This window comes from Mytilus trossulus, chromosome 5 (genome assembly GCF_036588685.1).
Source record: "Mytilus trossulus isolate FHL-02 chromosome 5, PNRI_Mtr1.1.1.hap1, whole genome shotgun sequence".
Lineage (NCBI taxonomy): Eukaryota > Metazoa > Mollusca > Bivalvia > Mytilida > Mytilidae > Mytilus > Mytilus trossulus.
This window is the reverse complement of record NC_086377.1, coordinates 84,894,177-84,915,323: the sequence shown is the minus strand read 5'-3', so window position 1 is coordinate 84,915,323 and position 21,147 is coordinate 84,894,177. Positions and strand designations below refer to the sequence as shown.

General features: G+C 32.3%; 1 long non-coding RNA gene across 1 annotated transcript in view; it reads left to right on the top strand.

Annotated features, from left to right (window-relative positions):
* The first annotated feature begins 239 nt into the window (after positions 1-239).
* LOC134719224 (uncharacterized) overlaps positions 240-21,147 on the top strand; it is a 36,018-nt gene continuing 15,110 nt past the window's right edge. The window contains exon 1 of the long non-coding RNA XR_010107551.1: positions 240-345. This is a non-coding gene — a long non-coding RNA (uncharacterized LOC134719224). The remainder of the gene's footprint in view (positions 346-21,147) is intronic.

The window sequence follows — 21,147 nt, the reverse complement described above, 5'->3', positions numbered from 1 at the left end:
ACTTTCCGTGTTGCATTTTCCTATGAGTTCAGTAGTTTACTTATTTTATATTTTGACAGTGCGCACGATTCGGATGAATACATACAAAGACTGTTTGCACCTGTAACCATATCATATTTTCTTTTTTAAATACCTAAGGTAAAATATAACCAGAGACATTGTATGTGTGTTCAAGCGGATATCTGTTAAATAAAAAGACAAATAGCGTGTGTTTTATCTTTACTCAGTAACTACACGCGACGTTATGTAGTATGAAGTTTAAATTTTAAAATGGGATAGAAGTGAACGGTTTGATAGTGAATAACTCGCATATTGATATTTGACGGATATTAAAGACAGTTTGAGGTAAGAACATGTTTTTTTCTGTCTTCAGACAATAGTGTGTCTTTAACAATTAACTTCTTCATATTTAACAGTTGAAAGTTAACTATATTTAAATGAGATATGTAATTTGATTTTTTTCTAAAAGTAAAAGGTCAGGTTTATGAAAACTTCGCTATTGAACTCTCCTTTAAGTTTTATAACATCATTCGGTCAGTCAGAATTTTTTGCTGATCATCGATTGTTCTCTTTTTATATAAACATTTTATAATTTCTTAGTTTTTAAGGTTCCATGTAGAAAAAAACATGATTCATTGTTGCATCCTCAGTGTATGTCTATCTATGTCGAAAAATCAGTTCCACAACCGACACCCTCTAATTAATGTAAATGCAAAGAAATGTCTAGAAGGTTGATGTTAGTAATAAACAAAGCAATGTCAATCAACTAACATATATACCAGGATTTTTATTGTATATTTTCATCAGGCGCGCGTTTTGTCTACAAAAGACTCATCAGTCTGTTTTAACAAAAGGCCAAATGAAGTACGAAATTGAAACGGAATGATGAGATAAATAAAACAACAGAAACAATTACAAATAAATATAACACAAAAGAATATATATATGTAAATAAGGATATGTGGAATGATTCCAAAGTTCAAAAGAAGTGGATGTTTTCAATTGTATCCCAATTGTATGCCTACTTTGCAAGAACCATGGATAGTTGAAGTGGCACTACAATATAGATAGCAATACCTTATTTTGAGGGGGAAAGGTCTGTCAATCTATTTATCATTTACATTTAGTCAGTACCGCGCGAGATTTCAAACATTCCGCAGAGCAGGGTAAATCTTTTATAAAATAAGACCATCGACAGCCGTTATGAATTCGTTACAACTAGCAGAAATGAAAAATAATATTTTAAGTGTACAGAAAATATTTCGATTGAAATCATTTAAAGTTTTCTGAAATGTTTACGTAACCCAATATTTCTTTTAAATTCTTAATGTGCAATATAACTGAGGCATTTATGTTTATTCATGCGGGGACCTTTAACAAAAATCACAAAAGGCACACAATGTGTACGTGGTCGATAGTTTAGTAACGACACTATTGTTACATGTAGGCTAGGATATAATATTTCAAAATCGAGTTTTGTTGAAAGGTTTCATATTTTGTTTTCGTATTCATTATTGAAATATGTTATAAAAGTTTTTACTATTATAAAAACACAATAGTAGGAAATAATGTGTTTAATGATTATCAAAAAAGCTTCGATATTTGGATATTTATTCTAATTAAATATGGAATGCAGTTTAGTTACTTACATAGAAAATCATTGTGATTTCTTTTCATTTGTTTACCCCTGGAATATATCATATTATCTGTTTTTGGAAAATTTTCTCGTACAAAATATTAAAATAATCTACTTACTAGTTACTAGTTATTGTCATTTCGGGGCCTTTTATAGCGGTATGGGCTTTGCTCATTGTTGAAGACCCTTCGGTGACACATAGTTGTTAATAGTTATCAAAAGTACCAGGATTATAACTTTATACGCCAGACGTTAATTTCTGCGTCATATGGTCTCTTGTGGTGAGTTGTCTCTTCGGCAATCATACCACATCTTCTTTTGTATATGACATGGAATATATTGTTGATAGTCAGTTGTATCATGTTACATGCCATTCAATCATTATATATACGATAGATATTCTGTGTAATACGTTTTGTAGATATCAAAATGAATAAAACGTTGTCGTAAACACTTAAGCTTTAATTATTTAACCTAAACTAGAAAGTACTATTTCACGTAAGACTACAGTTTACAAAACATTATATTGTAGCTCTTGTTGTTTGTTGATGTTTGTATTTCTTACCTCTAACCTTTTATTTCACCTTATCTTGTTTTTCATATGAATCAAAGATCACAATTATTTAAACAACTTATTACATTTGGTTCATGCTTTTCAATATAATCCCCCCCTTTTTTTTGATTACCAAACCTGGCCAGAAGCATAGATAAAATTACCTCCAACACACTGGACCAGTTAATGGGTTATTTTTATATATTTTTTTTTCACATTTACAATGGTGTCGAATAATAAACTTTATGGTTCAGGTCTATCGTTATAAAGACACTGTATAGTGTTCATAAACATGATAAAGGTGAATACAGAGAGAGGATACAACAGACCTAGCCAAAGCCAAGTTTTTAAATTTGGTTAATATGGCATATTTGCTTTTCTTTTTGAATGGTTCCTTACTTTTAAGAATTTGGATATTTATTAGTTTGAAATATTATGTTGCCATATATCTATTGTTGAAGAATGTTTAATTAATCTAGACATATTGTTGCTTCTGTCGGCGGTTTTGTTCCTCAATAATGTACACTCAACTCTTACTTTATTACATGTCGATCTTAACAGTTAAACTGAATAAAGGGTTGACAGCTGCATTGCACTGCTAATTCATATGATCGATAACGAAAGCATAATTTATTATTTACAAAATGATTGCTGGCAAAGGTTAAGAAGTAAGCTCCTCAAAATGCTAAAACTTGTTATCGCTAGCATATAATTAGGAAATGCAACCAGAATGAAATGTTCATAAATAGTATGACAAGTCTGTTTACACATGTAACTACACATAATATTCTTCTTTTAAATACTTACGGTACAATATAACAAAGATCCTGTTTGTTTATTTAAGAGTAAAATTTTAACTAAATAGACAATTCGCGTGTTTTTCATTGATTGCTTAGTAACTAGACGTTACATTGGGTACAATAACCTTTTAAATGGAATGTAAATGATTGATATTATAGTAAAAATGTAATTGAGAGCTTGAAGTAAGATTATCTTCGTCACATAGTTTGTCTTTAAACGTGTATTACTGAACATACTGAATATGTAACAGTTAATGTATTACTGAATATGAATGTTACGGTAATATGGTATTCTCTCAAAATGAAAAGGAAAGAATAATTACAAATGAATTAATGCTTTGCAATTGCGCAAAGGTTAATGTTTTCTTTAAATTCAATTGCCCTTTTTATTGAATCATTTCAATATCTGTGAATGTGTTGCTTCTCGCAGAAGTAACGATATTGAAATTTTGTATAAGTTTATTGAATTATGCACAGTTATACCCCAATGGGGTAGACGGCATAGATAAATCAACAAAAGAAGTTTACAAGTTATAAGTGTACAGGAAATATTTCGAGTGAATAAATATTAAAGTCTTTGTCATTGTTTTCGACACCAAATAATTCTGTTAAATACACCAGGTGCAATATAACAAAGAGCCATACAAGTTTATCCATGTGTGGAAATTTTAAATGTTTATACAACAGACACATTGTTTGAGCGAAATATATAGTTCAATGACTAATAACACTAGAATCTCACATTATATATAATCAGATGTCATTTAAAGTTATTAATTTAAGATATGGCAAAGAGAGCTCGTTTTTTGTCTCTCTTTATCACATAGTTTGTATTTAGCCATGTGTTATTGACGATGTTTAATTTATGTATTTAAAGTTTGTATAGTTTTTCGCACTTAATGATAATAAAATCTCAGAGATTGTTTAGTTTGTCAAGCAATTCATAATATTGTATTTCTTTCAACATTTACATATTTAATATTCCGACTTTTCTATTGATAAAGTACATAATAAATATTTATCATATGTTTAGTAGTAAATACAGTAGTTTTGATTATGTGATAAATAGCCTGCTGTTTAATCCATATCTCGCAACTTTGATGCGCACCCTTTATCGCATACCCTTTATCACGCCCGAAACCTTTATCACATGCCCTTTATCACACCCCTACTTCTTTTTCTTTTACAATTTGTTTATTATTTTACTTTAAAAAAAATCCTCAAAATAGGTCCAATAAAACGGTCGTTCGGGCGTGACGCAATTTATTGAATTACGTCATTGTTTGGTATGTGACGTCACGAACGTCAAGTTTTCATATTCTTGGAACACTAAATGGAACTATAAAAAAAAAAAAAAACACAAAAAAAAAAAAAAAAAATAACTGACAGGTCAATAGACTTGTAAGATTCAATATGCTTCGTAAAATATAAGATTCGTTAACAGGGACCTGTTAGTCGCTTCCTCTCGTCGAATATACCTTTCTAAATGTGTCGAACTGTAAGCGTCAGGGTTAAGATCTGTCGTTGTATGGTCTCTACAAAATGTAAATGGACGCGAATTCAGAGAGGATACTGTACATCTTCCAAAAGTAATCTTTTGGAAAATTGGGATGTAATAGTATATATTTAATTCTTTCTTTTCTATTTGGTCATAACTTGCTAAGAATCGGGACGATTGCATATATCGCACATTGATTAGTCATCTGTCTTTTAGTAAAGACTGTATAATACTTGTTTGTGTTGCTTTGTATAGTCTGTATATAGATATACGAAGATGTGGTATGAGTGCCAATGGGACGATTCTCTTAACCAAGTCACAATTTGTAAAAGTAAACCATTAAAAATCAAAGTACGGTCTTCAACCCGAAGCATTGGCTCACACCGAAAAGCAAGGTATAAAGGGACCTAAAATAACATCTGTAAAATCAATCAAACGGAAATCCAACGGTCTAATCTATTTAAAAAACGAAAACAAGAAACACTTCTGAAACACATCAACAAACGACACTATTGAATATCAGATTAGTTTTCTATGTTGCATTTTTTGAACTAATGTTTGTCTGTTTGTCAATATTCTTTTTATGCCATGTCAGTATATTTTCGATTTACTAATTTTAATATCCCTCTTGTATCTTTCGCCTCTCTTCTATCACAGTCATTAGGTGTCTTCCACCACGACGTATTCTTCACATCTACATTTAGGCAAATTGTCCAATATTAAGACATTTCATCGAGCATATCGAGTCTCATGCATAAAACAGATCGCCAGAAAAGGGTAAGAATGAAGCTCCTGATTTTGTTAAGTAAGAATTAAAATCACAAAAATACTGAACTCAGAGGAAAATCCAATCGGAAAGTCCAATAAATAAATGACAAAACACATATAAAACGAATGGACAAGAACTGTCATATTCATGACTTGACACGCACATAATAAGGCAAAAATGTATCCTTGTCTGTATGACAAGGTTTACAGTTCTAACTAAATAATTATAAATTCGTTTTATATCTGTTAAGATACCCAATATCCTCCTTTTAAATACTTAATGTTGAATACTTATGATTCATTTATTTTTGTGGGGACCAATTTTCCTGAAATGAGGAACCTGTAATTCTGTGGATTTTTTATTTCGTGGTTTTGCCATAGTCTGCATGCAATCCTACAAAAAATATAATTCGTTGAACCTTTAAATTCGTGGTATTCCTGTTACAACGAAATTCAAGAACATTGGTATCCCACGAATAATAATGAATCCACAGTATAACAAAGAGTCATTTATGTTTGTGTAACCGGAACTACGCTTACATAATTTGCAAATAGTGTGTTTCTGTGTGATAAATATATAACTTATATTCGTTTAGTCCGTTTACATCATATGCTTCGTCTTCATCCACTTGTTGTTTCCATTTAAAATAAAGGGTAACACTAAAGCTTGGATTGCTTAAATACAAGAATATCAACCTACGACACAATCCCTTACACCAGGACGACTGGATACGAATGTTATCTAACATATTTAAAGGAAGCATTACGTTATGTTCATTAAATGTGGAGTTGGCACACCTTTTTTCAGTGGAATGTTAACACTTTTCATAAATAAGGCGAGTTGTCAGACTGATTGTTCAATGGGATTTACCCTTTTACATAAGTGTGACGAGTTGATAAACAAGAGTTGGGCGATTTTTTAGAAAGTGGCGATTTAGTGTTGGCCGATGGGCAAGTGGGGCGAGTTGACATGGTTTTATATTTAAAAATCGAGTTAGGGGGTCATAAAGGGTATATATTAATATATAGTAATGTCTGAAGTATATTCAAACGGTTGTGTGACGTCACGTTCTAAACTATATTTTATGAATTGTAAATGGTTTTTCATCTAATCTTAAACAGTTGGGATATAAAATAGTTATCCCATTCTGACTTGGTGTGTCAGTGTTAGATAACCTTCTGGCCTGCGGCCATCGGGGTGATCTTACACTGACACACCGAGTCCTCATTGGAAAACTATTACTGATAGCTCAATGTGAGCTTTTGAAGTGACATGTGTGATGTTAGGTTCAAATTGAAGCAAACAAGAAGTAAAATGATTTACCTTACAGGTTTTTAACCTTTCAAAGAACACCAACGTCATAAAGTTGATGGCAAAGTAACATTTTTTACAAATTAATTAATATCTAACTTACATGTCATGTTTGCACTCAATAGAAGTACATTCAATTTGTATTGTTTAAAACAAATTAAGATTAGGTAGCTGAGGAGCCATAACACAAACACTAGGGTGAATTAACCATTTTAACTATGTTGTTATATTTCACGTGACAATAGCTGTATTTATATAATAATGTTTTGTTTAACATTGACTTTGCGAAAATAATAGCCAGAATGAGAGATAACAATGCATGACCCGAAGTGGAGTGAAATTTTCTCTCTCATTCTGGCTACTCTATTCCATAGTCAATGTTAAACAATGTAGATTTTGTCTACATGACTGTTAGAAAGAGTTACAAATAGATTCAAAAGTATGTGTTTTGACATGAAATTGTTGATTTGAACTCTATCTGAATATAACTCATTCTTGACTAGTTAAACAAGTAGAATTCTGCTTAACTGGTTCTAGAGGTTGTCTTAAACTTGCTATGAGGTACCTATATTTTGCTCATTGTTGAAGGCCTGAACTCATGTTGAATTCAAGATGAAAAATTACCAGAAAGACATCATGTCATAGCTTGTATTGCCCGGTATTGTTTTGGATTTTGTCTAAACAAGGTTTACTCCACAACCCTTCCATTTCATTCTCATTAACATTTTCCATAGTACTCAATAACTTACAACTTGGTGTGAGCATAACTATTTATCTGTAACAAATGACTTCTACATTATTCAAACAACTGTAACTTCAACGGCAGTAAGCAGAAGTAAACAAAGAACACAAACGGTCTAACAGAAACTATAGTATTTTAAAGTCTCTTAAAATGTCAGATAAATTTAAATGATAACTCTGTTTCCCCCTTATTGTTCAATTGAAATAGTTCATTAATTGTCAGGCTTATAAATCTAACCCACGTGTCTGTCAACGCAACTAAGCTCCAGCGTGCACGTGAAATTGAAAATGATTGACGTGAAAATAAATAGACTGTTGGAACAGCAAGGCCTTCTTTTTTGCATAGTGCAGTTAAGGTGGCTCGGGCCTATTCGAAGTTTCTATCAGAAGTGCCATATTTTTTGTTATTTTATTCTTTAAAAAATTAATCAAATTGGTCGAAAAAAAAGGGGTCACGGACCATTTTACCTCAAAATTCTACTTTGAAACTGCTATGTTAAAGGAACCATTTTTCAATGAAATGATACGGAAAATAGAGGTGTTGACATATTGTTATCGGTATATGAAAAACAATTGTATGAAAATTGGTCCAAAACTGTAATATGAAAAGCTGGAATATAGCTTCAAAGAATGAGCCAAAAACAAATTTAGGTCACCGATAAGGAAAAAAAAAAAATTTCGCCTTAAAACTAAAATGTTGGCGGGAAAACGGTGAACATGGGTGAAATGTCATTTTGACCCTTTAACAAATACGGATTATAACAAAAATATTCTATAAGTCACATAACTACAATAATTTAACGTTTTTAATTTAAAAAATTATATTGAATTTACGACAAATAATTTTGTAATTCATGCGTATAACTCTGCGCAGTCGAATAGTAGTCCCGAGCCACCTTAACGCTATATATTTCTTTTAAAATTTTATCATAGAGGGACATTCGTACAGGAAGTATAATAATGCTAAGTAATGTCCTCCGACTTAATATTGCGTATGAATCATATTTATATCACAGGTAAACTTGTGTCGAAACGGTAGTGAACACATTTTGCAGTGCACAGCGACAAAGTGCACAGCAATACATTTGTTTTTGTGGTTATTTGCAAAATACTCAACTTTTCTATCTCTCATGTGCCTATCAAAAATTTAATCTTATAGCTGTTTCTTTACAACATTCACAACACAACCTGAAAACTGTTTGCGAACATCTTCTCATGTAATTGATAATATGTAGAAAGTTATGAGTAAAACAATCATTGAAATGTTCACAAGGAAAAGGGTTTTTATTTTCGACTGCTGTTTATATGTCTCGTTCTTCCTATCAAGCCATCTACTAACAGTACCTTTATATTTGATGTTTTTGAATATTTGTCAAATAATGTTTCTATGTGTCGCTATATCTTCACTGGAATATTTAACTGCACGTGATAAACTATAGAGATTGTCCTTTCCAACAGTGCATAGTAGGAGTTCGTACACAGTTGGCAAAATATGTATATATTGTATTTTTATGCCATTTTCATATCGTGCTATTTAAATAGAATTTTCTTTCATTTTTTCTTAAAGAAGTTTTTTACCATACTTCTAACGTTTTTATTAAACAGCTCGTTCTTTCCATAGACAGGTATTTTACATGAATGTTGACAAAGTACGCTTTACAGGTTTTTGTGGTTTTAAATTTTAAAGATTTAAACAATTTTATAGCATTTACAATCTTTTTAAAGAAAAGCGAATTTTTTTCACGGACGAACGAACGGACAGACAGACGGACGAACGAACGGACGAACAGACAGACGGACGGATGAACGGACGCACAGACCAGAAAACATAATGCCCCTATACTATCGTAGGTGGGGCATACAAATATCATTGTATAACAAGCTAACGAAACCTTTAAACAGACTTATTAAGAAGGGATATAGTTACGATACTGTTGTCAGATCATTAAAGATGGCAAACGTTGGTATTAATATTGATTCACTCATAGGGTCTAGATCATTGCTTCGAAAATAAACACATTCATTCTAAGAACTGTTGTTGGCATGCTACGGGTTATGGTCTTCTCATATATCATGTATATTTTATGACGGTATGATACTCAACACATAACGGAGGGGTTGTGCTTGGTTTTCATATGATGAAGACATAATCTTTCAATCAGTTTAATTGAGATCTGGAGCTGGCATGTCATTAACTGCTAGTAGTCCTTTGTTAATTTATGTATTATTGTCATTTTGCTTATTTTTTTTTGTTACCTATTCTGACATCGGAGTCGGACTTCTTTTAAATTGAGCTTTACTGTAAGGATTGGTGTGTTCTTTTTTTTTTTAAACATTGACTAGAGGTATAGGGGGATGATTGACATCTCGCAAAACATCTTTAACCCCGCTTCATTTTTGCGCCTTTCACAAGTCAGGAGCCTCTGGCCTTTGTTGCCTTTGTTAGTCCTGTATGATTTTCAAGTTGAGTTCATTTATATGTTTTGGAGTTAAGTATGGCCTCCATTATCACTGACCTAGTACACATTTTTGTTAAGGGGTAAGCTCTAGCACGCCTTTGCGTGCGGGATTTTTCTCGCTGTGTTGATGACCCATTTGTTGCCGTCGGTTGTTTTTTGCTCTTTGGTCGGGTTGTTGTTTTTTTGACACATTCCCCATTTCCCTTCTCAATTTGATGTACACATAGAATTCGTACGACAAAACCATATATGTTTAATTAATTATAAAAAAGAAGATGTGGTTTGATTGCCAATGAGACAACTATCCACAAAAGACCAAAATGACACAGACATTAACAACTATAGGTCACCGTACGGCCTTCCACAATGAGCAAAGCCCATATCGCATAGTCAGCTATAAAAGGCCACGATAAAACAATGTAAAACAATTCAAACGAAAAAAACTAACGGCCTTATTTATGTAAAAAAAATAAACGAAAAACAAATATATAGCACATAAACAAACGACAACCACTGAATTACATGCTAGTTTTCTAAAGTATTCACGGTGAAAACATGTTTTCAAAGCTTTTTATAATATCGAAAGCATGGTCGTGTTCTGAAATAAAATCAATGTATATGCCTGAAAACAGTCTTATTGTTCTGTAATATAACCAGATGATATGGCTGACCATCGTATTGTAGTTCTGTAATGAACCCAAATGATCATTCTGACCATGGTCTTGTTGTTCTGCCATTAAACAATGATCTGCCTGCCCATCGTCTGGTTGTTCTGCCACCAAACAATGATCTGCCTGACCATGGTCGTGTAGTTCGGTAAAAATACCGACTAATCTACCTACCCATCGTGTAATTGTTCTGTCATAAAACTAAATTATTAGCCTGACCATCGTGTAGTTGATCTGTCATAAAACTAAATGATCAGCCTGACCATCGTCTTGTTGTTCTGTCATAAAACTAAATGATCAGCCTGACCATCGTGTAGTTGTTCTGTCATAAAACTAAATGATCTGCATGACCATCGTCCTGTTGTCCTGTCATCAAACTAAATAATCTACCTGACCATCGTCTTGTTGTTCTGTCATAAGACTAAATAAATTGCCTACCAATCATATTGTTGGTTTTTATAAAACAATTTCATTTCCTAACCTTGAGGCATCTCAGAAAGCACATAATTGCACCTTTTAAGATAACGATTACTGCAAATGTATTGACTGTTAGGTTCTCAATTTTATTTATGTAGGGTAAAACCTTCGATAAGGTCAATACATGTTGATGTTATTGTTTACTGTTCTAAGCTTCCAAATGTATATAGACATTTTGACTCTAAAGCATGGTTCAGCCTTTAATGTGTAGTATATCTACTTCACCCTTGTAACATAATGATTGCGGTTATAAGATAGCCCAAGTATTATCGCTTCACATTTTTGCATGCGAATAAGTCAGATAAACCTAAACATTTTAATTAGGATTTGATGTTATTTTTTGGGCATGAATTACATCTTAAGTTGCCACTACTGTTAGAAATGTGTAATATATTTACAAGTTTCTAAATCAAGACTTGGTAGGCTATAAACATCAAAATGACATGTGGTGCTTTTGATAACTAAATATTTTGAAATATTCCATCTGTAAATGTAATATTATGATTTTAATTTAAAAGACAAAAAAGAGAAAATGTGTTTGAATTTTAACAAAAAAATGAGAAGACTTGAGTGTTTACTCTTTGATCAAACAATTTTTCTAATCACTTTTTTCGCGTTTCAACGTCAACTGCTAACCTTCACACATTAGTTTTTACTGGACTAATTAAAAAAAGGGTGTCATTTTAATTGGTACAGCTAGCAGAACGTAGACAAATTTATGAAAAGTGGAAGCCAGGAAAAACATTGTATATTAAGATATCACTCCACATGTGTATAGCTTTGAATATTGGCTTCGTGGATTTTTCAAATACAACAGTTATTCTGCAATAACATTTATTTTTGAATTGCTGCAGATCATTATAACCTTTAACGTGGTTTACAATGTATATAAACATCAGTATTGTGTTATATATGTATTATTGTCAGTTTTGTGAATGAAAGTTGTTTTTCATATCCATACTAGACATTGGTCCACAATTATTGGATTTTTTCCCACTTTTTTGTCGCATGAACTTTGTGATTCAGTTTAAAAAAAAATGATGAGAAAGACATCCAATTTTTATTTGATCATTTGATAGGTAAATGTCAATTTTCAGTAATATGAATGACAAATAAATGCAGAATGTTGCCATGGATACACAAACAAGCAATTTCATCATTTTTAACTTTTGAAACTCAAATCTATGAAAGATACTTACATGTGCATATGTATGACACACACAGTTGGCCTAATGTATTAGAAAGCCAGGAATAGAGCTAGCTCGAGGGTTATAAACCTTGATATCCCTTAGCTTTGCTTTCCGTACATACTGCTCTCCCTAAACATTGATGTCCCTAACTATTGCTATCCCTAACTAGTGTTATCCCTAACCCTTGTTACCCCTAAACCGTGCATTCCCTAAACCTCGCCATCTCTAACCTTGCTATTCCTAAATCATTAATAATGCATGTAGGTTCGTTCAATCCCAAACCCCAATTTATCCTGGAGAGGCCTTGACGAAAACAAAGCAGCTATATTGACAATATTTTAAATATTCTATAAAATGTTTTTGCAATAAAACTTTCACTGCAAACTGCTCAGAGTCTGAAAAGATCATATTTTGTGCTCGACAGTACTTAATTTAACTCGACTTTGTTCTCGTCTTTACTTAATAAGTCTGATACAGTGGTCTCGACAGATGATGTTAAACGTAAAATTCAGCTTTCCCTTAATCATGTTTTTTCTTCTTCATACGTACCTTATCATGCTTATTATGACGTAGTCTACAATCTTAAATAAAACTAAGACGTAACAATCTCAATTGTTGTTTTTAATTACATTCCATGTTAAATTTGTTTACAAGTAGTATATTCATTTGAAATATACATTTGACACTTGTCTATCTTCGAATGAGACAGCAAACCAACGACACAGAAGAATCAAGACATCTACCGTCAACATACAGTATTTTATATTATAATAGACAGATGTCTAAACAGAATGAGACATAAAACCAACGACACAGAAGACTCAAGATATCTACCGTCAACATACAGTATTTTATATTAAAATAGACAGATGTTTAAACAGAATGAGACATCAAACAAACGACACAGAAGAATCAAGATATCTACCGTCAACATACAGTATTTTATGTTAAAATAGACAGATGTCTAAACAGAATGAGACAGAAAACCTACAACACAGAAGAATCAAGATATCTACCGTCAACATACAGTATTTTATATTAAAATAGACAGATGTCTAAACAGAATGAGACAGAAAATCTACAACACAGAAGAATCAAGATATCTACCGTCAACATACAGTATTTTATATTAAAATAGACAGATGTCTAAACAGAATGAGAAAGAAAACCAACGACACAGAAGAATCAAGATATCTACCGTCAACATACAGTATTTTATATTAAAATAGACAGATGTCTAAACAGAATGAGACAGAAAATCTACAACACAGAAGAATCAAGATATCTACCGTCAACATACAGTATTTTATATTAAAATAGACAGATGTCTAAACAGAATGAGAAAGAAAACCAACGACACAGAAGAATCAAGATATCTACCGTCAACATACAGTATTTTATATTATAATAGACAGATGCCCATACAGAATGAGAAAGAAAACCAACGACACAGAAGAATCAGGATATCTACCGTCAACAAACAGTATTTTATATTAAAATAGACAGATAACTTTACAGAATGAGACAGAAAACCTACAACACAGAAGAATCAAGATATCTACCGTCAACATACAGTATTTTATATTAAAATAGACAGATGTCTAAACAGAAGGAGAAAGAAAACCAACGACACAGAAGAATCAAGATATCTACCGTCAACATACAGTATTTTATATTATAATAGACAGATGCCTATACAGAATGAGAAAGAAAACCAGCGACACAGAAGAATCAGGATATCTACCGTCAACATACAGTATTTTACATTAAAATAGACAGATGCCTTTACAGAATGATACAGAAAACCTACAACACAGAAGAATCAAGATATCTACCGTCAACATACAGTATTTTATATTTAAATAGACAGATGCCTTTACAGAATGAGACAGAAAACCTACAACACAGAAGAATCAAGATATCTACCGTCAACATACAGTATTTTATATTAAAATAGACAGATGCCTTTACAGAATGAGACAGAAAACCTACAACACAGAAGAATCAAGATATCTACCGTCAACATACAGTATTTTATATTAAAATAGACAGATGCCTTTACAGAATGAGACAGCAAACCTACAACACAGAAGAATCAAGATATCTACCGTCAACATACAGTATTTTATATTAAAATAGACAGATGCCTTTACAGAATGAGACAGAAAACCTACAACACAGAAGAATCAAGATATCTACCGTCAACATACAGTATTTTATATTAAAATAGACAGATGCCTTTACAGAATGAGACAGAAAACCTACAACACAGAAGAATCAAGATATCTACCGTCAACATACAGTATTTTATATTAAAATAGACAGATGCCTTTACAGAATGAGACAGAAAACCTACAACACAGAAGAATCAAGATATCTACCGTCAACATACAGTATTTTATATTAAAATAGACAGATGCCTTTACAGAATGAGACAGAAAACCTACAACACAGAAGAATCAAGATATCTACCGTCAACATACAGTATTTTATATTAAAATAGACAGATGCCTTTACAGAATGAGACAGAAAACCTACAACACAGAAGAATCAAGATATCTACCGTCAACATACAGTATTTTATATTAAAATAGACAGATGCCTTTACAGAATGAGACAGAAAACCTACAACACAGAAGAATCAAGATATCTACCGTCAACATACAGTATTTTATATTATAATAGACAGATGCCTATACAGAATGAGAAAGAAAACCAACAACACAGAAGAATCAAGATATCTACCGTCAACATACAGTATTTTATATTAAAATAGACAGATGCCTTTACAGAATGAGACAGAAAACCTACAACACAGAAGAATCAAGATATCTACCGTCAACATACAGTATTTTATATTAAAATAGACAGATGCCTTTACAGAATGAGACAGAAAACCTACAACACAGAAGAATCAAGATATCTACCGTCAACATACAGTATTTTATATTAAAATAGACAGATGCCTTTACAGAATGAGACAGAAAACCTACAACACAGAAGAATCAAGATATCTACCGTCAACATACAGTATTTTATATTATAATAGACAGATGCCTATACAGAATGAGAAAGAAAACCAACGACACAGAAGAATCAGGATATCTACCGTCAACATACAGTATTTTATATTAAAATAGACAGATGCCTTTACAGAATGAGACAGAAAACCTACAACACAGAAGAATCAAGATATCGACCGTCAACATACAGTATTTTATATTAAAATAGACAGATGCCTTTACAGAATGAGACAGAAAACCTACAACACAGAAGAATCAAGATATCTACCGTCAACATACAGTATTTTATATTAAAATAGACAGATGCCTTTACAGAATGAGACAGAAAACCTACAACACAGAAGAATCAAGATATCTACCTTCAACATACAGTATTTTATATTAAAATAGACAGATGCCTTTACAGAATTAGACAGCAAACCTACAACACAGAAGAATCAAGATATCTACCGTCAACATACAGTATTTTATATTAAAATAGACAGATGCCTTTACAGAATGAGACAGAAAACCTACAACACAGAAGAATCAAGATATCTACCGTCAACATACAGTATTTTATATTAAAATAGACAGATGCCTTTACAGAATGAGACAGAAAACCTACAACACAGAAGAATCAAGATATCTACCGTCAACATACAGTATTTTATATTAAAATAGACAGATGCCTTTACAGAATGAGACAGAAAACCTACAACACAGAAGAATCAAGATATCTATCGTCAACATACAGTATTTTATATTAAAATAGACAGATGCCTTTACAGAATGAGACAGAAAACCTACAACACAGAAGAATCAAGATATCCACCGTCAACATACAGTATTTTATATTAAAATAGACAGATGCCTTTACAGAATGAGACAGAAAACCTACAACACAGAAGAATCAAGATATCTACCGTCAACATACAGTATTTTATATTATAATAGACAGATGCCTTTACAGAATGAGACAGAAAACCTACAACACAGAAGAATCAAGATATCTACGGTCAACATACCGTCTTTTATATTATAATAGACAGATGCCTTTACAGAATGAGACAAAAAAAAAACTACACACAGAACAACCAAGACATCTAGAGTCAACATAAAATATTTTGAATAGACAGATGTCTATAAAGATTGAGACAGCAAACAAACGACATAGAACAATCGAGACATCTACCGTCAACAGACCGTCTTTTATATTATAATAGACAGATGATTTTACACAATGAGACAGAACTGTTTTATTTTGCATGTGCTAATTCCGATATAAATACTATGTGCTACTATGTGCTGATATTTGACATTTGTTTTAATATATAACTTGCTTAGCTTGTATTCTGCATGTGCTATCTATGTATTAATACATATATGTGCTGTCTGTCTGTCTGTTTGTGTTGTATGTGTATCTGATGTTATTACATGTATGTTTTGTTTATTAATATCAGTCGGTGACCCTCCGCAGTTATAAATATACTGTCTAATGGTTGGGTGCACGCGAGGGTGGACGATCAAGTAACAATTAAGAAAATAACTGAAAATTATCGACACCTTTACCGGGAGATAATTTCTTAGCAAACAGAGGATTTGACGTATCAGAAAGTGTTAAGACTTTTGTATGCGGAAGTGAAAATTTCTGCATTTCCAAAAGGGAACAGGATAGTTATTTTTTCTTGAAATAAAGCCACCAAGAAAAGTGCACATGCCTGTGTTCGAATACAAGTTGAACTTGTACAAAAAAAAAATGTACTATTCTACAAAAAAACATTGCCAATTGACTTTCTGAAATTACATGTGTCACAAAGTTGACGAAGAAAAATGTGACTCTTTGTACTGAATTACATGCATGCACGGGCGGATCCAGCCATTTTTAAAAAGGGGGGGGGGGGTCCAAACCCAGGATAAAGGGGGTGTCCAACTATATGTCCCCATTCAAATACATTGATCGTTTAAAAAAAGGGGCCGGGTTCCAACCCCCGGACCCCCCCCCCGGATCCGCCACTGTTGCGGCATGTGTCACTGAGGTGAATCAGTTTGTAAATACCACACCCCTCCCCAATTCCAGACCCTCACTGATGTGACAAAGGAAAAGATCCTCCTGTTGGGGAAATGGTAGCATTCAGTCAATATTCATTGGCAAATTTATGTGAATCAATGGCTCCATTTGACTTATTTTTTATAGACATTCATGAATAAAACAACGAAATTTTGTCAAAATCATTTTAAGACAACTCGGACCAGTTTTTAAGACAATTAAATAAAAAAAATGTTTGGACATTTTTATATTAAAAATCTATATACACCGTGAAAAATTATTTATTATTTATTTGGCGATCAAACGGGAGGCCGCGTCAATTACGTCCTCTACGCCCCCTTTTTTTCCTTAGAATCAACCACTGAGAAGCGTTCTTAAATGGACCCAATCAGTGTTTCACATTGTTCCGAGGTGTCTTTGAAATTGTTTAGAATCGACCTTAAATGGGCCCAATCAGTGTTTCAAACTGGTCATATCTTTCAATCTTATCCGAGTTTCTTTAAAACTGGTCCGAGTTTTCCTAGTCCGACTTGTCCCAATCCCGTCATTCACAAAGCTTCCTGTTCTCGGAATTTATACACAACTACGGATTTTTAACCAAGAAGATGTCATTTCAATGACTTGAAAGGGTAGGTTTTAAATATTTATGTTATTTCTCAATCACGTGAAGAAATGACATAGGCCCTACTCATTTTATCTCATTTTAAAAATATTAATTTACATTTTGAACACAAGAACAGGTCGATGGACACATTTCCGGGTTTCCATATCTCTTCTTCTTTGCATTTGGACGAAACTTTCTAAATAATGACTGAGAAGAAATTTTCAATTGAACATTTAACTGAGTATTTTAATTTTATTCAAGGTTAAAGTATTTATGAAACCAAATTTGAAAGTTAAAAGACAGTAAACATGGTAAACTTGGTGCGTTGCATTTGAACTGTTGAAGAGTTTTTAGACGCCAGGCGGAGTTATCTGCCTTTAACAAATAAATGTGTCGTTATGTTTTTGAAACACATGAACCGTAAGCCATGTTTTAGGGGTTCAATGCCACTGAAACAGTAAAATAAACAAAATCAAATAATTATAGCCTCAAAATTTGCAGCTATCATGATGTATACGTATGCATCTTATTGTGATTATCAACCATCCTCCAACCCCCCCCCCCCCCCCTTTTCAATTTTTCTTTTTTTCTTTTACGTAGAAGCCCATTTCGCCTTGAAGTTCAGTCCTGTACATTTTAATTTAAAAATGCAATCCTTCTTATAAGCAAACGTCTGAAATAGTTTTTCTTTATATAATCGAAGAATAGAAATTCTTTCCTGCAAAAATCTGCTCCAATTCATGTGTTTTCTGAAATAAATTGACAAACAATGTGTTAAAATACTATATTTATAACAGCATAATGTTCGTGTGAATGCATAGAACGATAATAGTTAACCTGTAAAATATATAAAATGAATCGAAGAAAAAAAATTCCCCTTAGGTGCGGTCCACTTGAGAAATAAAATTACATGACGTAGAAATTGCTCCTAAATTCGTAAATATTGCTGATTTCCTGTCTGTAATCAAAGAGTCGATTTTGGCCTCAAATTTCAAGTTCATCTGACAGTCAGAGATATAACTCTATAGGGTTATTACAGAAAATAACTTGCGTGTGTTATTACAGATATTTTCTTGAGTTGTCTACTCTTTATTCCTAAATTTTCTAAATCTGTAATAACATATGCTTGTTATTGGTAAAATTATTAAATTTATAGTGGGCTCTAGGGAACTCTTGAGACTTTGCCCAGAAACTAATTGCATAGCCTTGATAAATAATTTTTTAATTAAATTAATACATTTTTGATTGACCATGGTAAATCAATGAGTCTAGGCTATTAAGGGATAAACTTAGCTGTGATAACAAGGCTAAGTTATTAAAGAAATGTAACTTATTATATAATGCACTTGGGAATTACTGAGAAACTTGCGCAGAACCTCATCACATGCTCTGATCATTATTTCTTACAATAAATTAAAATACATTGTAATTAAGCATGATGAATGTCTGAGCAAATGCTTTGAAGTGATATTGAAAAGCTGTGATAACACCGTTTAGTTATTACAGGCATATTTTTCTGTAATAACATATAGGTGTTCTATGCAAAATTGGCAAAATGAACTGTTATATCTTTAACTAGTAAAATATACATATAGACAAAAGTAATATCAATAGAACTTGTATACATTTTAACTAAACTAATGATGTATATTGTCCCTTGGAAACATGTAACATATGTATGTTATCACAGTTATTTGATTTTTTAGTCCACAATAACAAATATATGTTATTTTCCTGTAATAACCCTATAGAGTTATATCCCTGACTGTCTGACAAAAGATTTTAGACACTTTTTAAACACTTAAAGTGTATATCAGTTGATTCAATAAGTTTATGTGAAAGACTTTAACTGATTTACTCATTAAAAACTCTCTGATTCTAGCTAGAATATGAAAAATCTATCAAATATGCCCAAAAATGTCACTTTTCAGATGGTTTAACGTTTTTGTCAAAAATGAAAGTCATGAAAGTGGCCACAACCTTTAGCCACTTTCATTTAAGACGGAAACCGTCTATAATTTAACTAAAATGCTAAAATTGTGAACATTTCAGTAATTGAGCATGACTAAATGATGCTAGTACCCGATATATGTGCATTGTACATGTATTGTCAAAAAACAGCCCATATTTATGTTACAGTAGCAGAAGCATTTTACTTTCCAATGAATAACTAAAATATAAAAAAGAAGATGTGGTATGATTGCCAATGAGACAACTATATACATTTAACAATTTTGTAAAACTGCTATATTTTGGGGCCAAAAAGGGGCCATACTGAACCTACTCCTTTGTAAACATGCATTAAAATATAATTATATGCTCCAGTAAACAATGTTTACGTAAGATGCATGCATGATCCATCATCAATGACCTGTAAATCATAAAACCAATATATAGTGATCGTGTTTCTCCGATCAATACACATGTGCTCTGTTCAATAGTCTCCCTGAATAGAAATTAATATTATAACTCCAGACATATATATTTGACTGTCACATGACTCCAAAACACCCTCCTGCACGCGGACCTAAAACATTCCATATCCAAATATAAAAAATGAAACTTCCATGACAAAATGTTACTTAATTTTTTCTTACAAGTTCAAACAAAATGCACACACAACACGTAAAAGAGAACATGAACTACAGGCTCCAATATACATGATAGAAAATAGAGAAAATTACAAAAAAAAAATAAGATGTAAGGACTTTTATTCATAGGATATCCTGACGCGGTCTGTTTGGGAGTGCAGGATGTATAAGTACGCAGCCACGACATCGGTCAGAATATCTACTTTAAATCCTAGGCCTTGCTAAGAGAGAGAGAGAGTGCCATGTAGACCTGAAACCAATCAATCCACTTACCAATCAATCAATCAATCAATCAACTAACAACCAACTAATCAATTAATCTGTGTAATACAGGGGGCAAGATCACATTTGTTTCTATTTTTGCTTGTTCAAAGTGACCCTATCCCATAGTGGATCAGTCAACCAACCAAGCAACCAACCAACCAACCAATCAATTATTCATGTCTTGATGGGGAAAGACTGTTAAAATGGTGGATTTGAAATTAAAAAAAACAAATAATTAAATGCAAAAAATAAAAATATGTGAATAATAAAACTATTTTAACAAATTATGTTTTATAGGGGATAAACTAATGCCGATTACAACTGGGACAAGTTCTTCTGTATTTTAACTTAATTGACGAAGTAGTTTTGAAAGATAAATACTTTTCTTATTGTTTACGAAAAATTATTAATAAGTAGTCAATACATTAGTGTTGAAAATTAAACAAATACAGTCGAAATGCTGGGGCTTTACTTGACCGCTAAGAAAACAACGTGTCTAAGGTTAACAGATCATAATTAATCCTAATAAAACAA